This window comes from Apium graveolens, chromosome 5, assembly GCF_009905375.1.
Source record: "Apium graveolens cultivar Ventura chromosome 5, ASM990537v1, whole genome shotgun sequence".
In the NCBI taxonomy this organism is placed as follows: domain Eukaryota; kingdom Viridiplantae; phylum Streptophyta; class Magnoliopsida; order Apiales; family Apiaceae; genus Apium; species Apium graveolens.
In genome coordinates, this window is record NC_133651.1 from 3,542,261 (window position 1) to 3,547,169 (window position 4,909).

At 35.6% G+C, this 4,909-nt stretch overlaps 1 pseudogene; it reads left to right on the forward strand.

Annotated features, from left to right (window-relative positions):
• Positions 1-282: 282 nt before the first annotated feature.
• The window catches only part of LOC141659233 (uncharacterized), a 5,332-nt pseudogene continuing 705 nt past the window's right edge, over positions 283-4,909 (forward strand).

Consider the following 4,909-nt stretch of genomic DNA (forward strand, 5'->3'; position numbering starts at 1 on the left):
TAATGCTAGTTAAATATTTTCTTTTCTGGTATGTCAAATGCGTCGTGTCCAGTAAATAAGGAAGAAGTTGACGGGAAGTTCACCAATTTCCACCGGCTTTCCAACAACAAAATCAAAATGCACTCTTGTCACCAAGTTCACCACATCTAACCCAAATACTTAATTTTTTCTCTTCTCTTTTCTTTTTCTATCCATTTTATAACTTTACTTTTAGTAAAGATTTAATACGTATGTAGTTTTCAAGTATTTGACATTTTTGTAGGGGTCATAGTCACAGTAGGAGACTTTCACACAACCAAAGTCCACAAAATTTGGTATACTACTTTCAACAGAAAAGGCCCACTCCATCAAAAGGGTGATCATTTCTGTGCTTTATTATTTGCTTGCACTTGAGCTCTCTTGTGTTACTCAAACACCCTGTTCTTGATTATAAACATAGTCATCAAACTTATCAAATTAAGCAAAGAGTGTTTGTGGTAAGTGCACTTCTTTTCTTCCTTCTTATATATCTACTTATTGAGTTTGTGACTTAATTGCATGTTATGTTATGTGATTACTTAACTGTTTTCAGCTGCTAATCTTTCTTGGAGTAATAGCATGCTTGGAGTGGGAGTTATTTCTGAACACAAGCATCCTCAGAGGTAAACTAACTGACTTACCAAGTGTTTGGAGCTTCATTTATTAGCTTGTGCTAAAATGGCATCTTTAAATTTTGCAACTTAATTGTATGATAGAGCCATAGAGGCATAGAGGGATGATATTGCTATTTAAGGTCCATCATAAGTTGTCTAAGACTCTAAATTAGCAATAATTGTATATTGGTAAGTTATAAGTAGGAAAGATGTGTTCTTTGACTATTATTGTCATCATAAAAAATAGGAGTACCACATTAGATTGACATGTTCACTTGTAGTCTCTTTTATTGAAATCAGCTGATTTTTCAAAAATCACGGATAAATCACGAATCGGCACCTCAACCGATTAGTTCCACTTTCCGAAATCTATAACCATGCTTGTAGTCATGATTAAGTTGAGAGGCTTTTGATAATAGCTTACCAATGTATGTGAATTATACAAATTTTCGATTTTGAAGATGTGATATGGTGTGTTAGAGCTACGTGTGGCCTTACTGCTATGTATGTACGAATTTGGTTAATAGTTGAAGTTCTGCAATTTCTTAGATGTTGGCATAATCTGGAGAAGGTAAGATGAACGTATACTTTACCTCTCCTTCTACGGTAAATGACTGTTGACATTGTTTATGTTATACAGCATTGCTGATAAGATAAGCCTGGGTGAAGATAACCTACATCATCTTTACAATGCAGTGGAGTGCCCAAAATTGGTATGAGTATATCTATGCCTTTTTACCTTTCTGTTTTCCATGTTGTAGAATCTGTTACCTCATTTGGAAAACAGAACAAGAACTAGTTTTTTCCTCAATATTCATGTAAGCATGGGGTATAAGAGTAAAGAGATCAATAACATGTGCACTCCACAAAATCCGGTTATGTACAACATCACAACAAGCATATCCCACCACTCTCTTTCAATTCTCATTTTCTGTTAAATCAAACAAAGCTTTGATCCTTTCGGTGCAATCTGAGAACTACACTATGTTTCTTTCTTATTTTATCTTAGTTTAGTTGTGATTGTGAAAATTGCATGCATCGTTTTCTAAAATGCCCAATAACCTTGTAGAATGGTAGCATGATTTTAACAAATCAAGATTGTATGTTACCAGGATGATGGAAACTTGAAAGGCTGCACAAGTAGCAATGCGAAATTGTCTTTCAATCCTCATGTTCAGAATTCGTTAAGGCAAGAGGTACGAAACTGAAGACATGTATTTGAATGGATACATATATGATAAGAAAATTAACATGGTACTATACATTCTGTTGGTTAAAACCTCATATATAACAATGTTGTATCATGGCAACCCATAAAATCAGAGCTCACTTTCACTAGAAATTTTCAAGTCTCAGTAAGATTTAGTTGTCTCCACATTTAAGGAATCAGTGTTAAACTTTTTCATAAAAATTTTGCTTCAACTCCACGCAGATACTGCAACTTGAAAAAAGATTGCAGGACCAAATTGCAGTCCGTGGTGCGCTAGAAAAGACACTAGGTCACATGCCAATTTCCAATGATAAAGAGAAGGAGATAAATTTGCCTAAGGTACCCTTTTTTTCTTATCATATATCCAGAGAAGCAAATTTTTCATGCACTCAAGGAGTACAGTTAAAACATTGTTCTCTTATCAACAATGTGAAGTCCTCTTAAAATAAATGAGAGACTTCTTGGATTTCTGGATGTTGTTTGCTCTGCCTATCTTCCTCTAGACCTTTTTAAGCTGTTAAGCATATACAGATATATTGACAACATTATTAGTATCACAAATATTCTATGTGATCCATTTGTTAAACTAGTTACAAATTGCTATAATGCTCAACAATATTTCTTGTACTTTTTTCTTGTTGTTTTTCCTACTCTCAACAAAATGTGCTCGCCCTTTTAGCAAACTTAAATTCTATGATACGGAAGAATCATGTGAAGCGGATAAATTATGATATTTACGTGGCTTTAATTCTATGGTTGCACTAAAAATGAAATTTACTTCATGTGATCTCAGCCAACGACTGAATTGATTAAAGACATCTCAGTGTTAGAGCTGGAGGTTATGAATTTGGAACAATATCTTCTCTCTCTCTATCGAAAAGCATTTGATCAACATGTATCCACTGTGTCACCATCTACTAAGGTTGAAATATTAAAATCCCCCATCACTTCACCGAAAGAAAATTTTGTTCAAAGATCTGTAGTTGATATTACAACGGGTAAAGAAACTTGTAACCTTCAAGCTGATTGCCAATCAATCTTTGATCGGTCTATCACTATACGTGGAGAGGAGGGACTAGTAGATCCTGGCGTGCTTCGCTGCCAATCATCACTATCTCAATATTCAACGACTTCTCTTCCAGATGGGCCTTTGGGAAGAGGTGTACATTCTTGTTATTCCCAGCCTTCGTCCATGTTGAAGGTAAATCTGTTTTTCCACAATTACTAAACTTCCTAGAAATAGTATCTTTTGTTAATAATTTACTGACCCTATTAGCATGAGCAGTGTTAAATTACTAAATGTTATCTGTGATACTATTTTGTAGTTCCAATATAACTGCAATACTGAACTGTGTGCTTTTCTACCAATAAAATTTGTAGAATAGAAAAGGAATGACTGTAAGAGAATTTGGATGTGTTATGACTTGATGTTTGGTGGCTTCATTGCAGTATGCACAGAATAATGCAGATATAACTAGTCTGGCAGAGTATCTAGGTACTCCTATCGCTGATCACATGCCCGAAACACCAAATAAGCTTTCCGAGGATATGATCAAATGTATCTCAGATATATATTGCAAACTTTCTGACCCGCCTCTTCCTAATCATCGACTATCATCACCCACGTCATCATTATCCTCCACAAGTGCATTTTCACCAAGCGATCATTCTGAAATGTGGAGTCCTGGGCTAAGGAAATATCTAACATCCGATGAAAGGTTGGATAACCCATTTCATATTCAAGGTCTAAAGGAATTTAGTGGACCTTACAGCACAATGGTTGAAGTGCAGCATATATTTAGAGATACGAAAAGTTTAAGCGATGTTGAACATATGCTACAAAAGTACAGGTGATTGTTCTGAAATATCATTTCATGATTTAGGCAACTAGAATATAATGTTTTAAGCGATGTGATTGTTGTGAAATATCGTTTCCTGACTTGAGCAACTAGAATATAATGTAAAATATCTAATTTCCTGCTGATACCTTAGACCTAATGAATTGTTGCAGGACACTAATTTCTAGACTGGTTGAGATAGACCCCAGGAAAATGAACCATGAGGAGAAGCTATCATTTTGGATAAATGTACACAATGCCATGGTGATGCATGTATGTTCTCCTAAGCACATGACCTATGTGAATCCTCCTTTTCATCTCCAGGTCAAAATAGCATAATATTTACCTTTTCTTTTCTACAGGCATACTTGACTTATGGGATTCCACATAACAATGCCAAGAGACTCCTTCTTCTGCAGAAGGTAAGTTGAGCATCTTAACTTTCTTTTGGAAAATTGATTTTGAACATCAGCATTAATTCTGTAGTAAATCAGGCTGCTTACAACATTGGGAATCAGATAATAAGCGCAGACCTCAACAACTTATATTCTGGGATGCCGGATGTCTCGTCCTGGACAGGTTTAGTTGCCTGTTTAATCTGTTTACATTCTTACATTGTTTTGAACACTTATTGTAAGGAGACCTCATACAAAGTTGTTTTACTAATTTCAACACCTCTCCCTCACTAGTAGTAGTCCAATGGAAAAGACAATTTAAACAATAAGGTCCAAAGACTTGAACCCGAGACCATCCCTAAACCAACCTCTGATACCATGTTAACCTGAGCACAATAGAGAAAACTATAGTTTTTTAATGTCTTATTACTTTCTGGATCGCATGGTCTCTCATTTGATCAGCAAAATCTATCAAATTTAAGATAATACCTAAGCTCGTAAACTTTATTTGTTGGCTTAGAATTGTCTACAAATTTGACTGTTTCGTCTTTTTTGTGAAACTAATGATGTCTTGCTTGGACTAACAGTGGCTGCCTCGCTTGTTACAATCTTCAAGATCAAAACTCAAAGCAGGAGATAAACGGCAGGCATACTCAATCAAGCATCCACAGCCCCTACTGCACTTTGCCCTTTGTGCGGGAAGTCATTCTGATCCAGCGGTCTGTTCATAATGTGATGTTCCATGGTTCATTTCGATCCATTACTTGCTGACTCTTAAATTAAACTAGCGCTTCCATGTTTCAGATTCGTGTGTACACATCAAAGAGAGTGCTG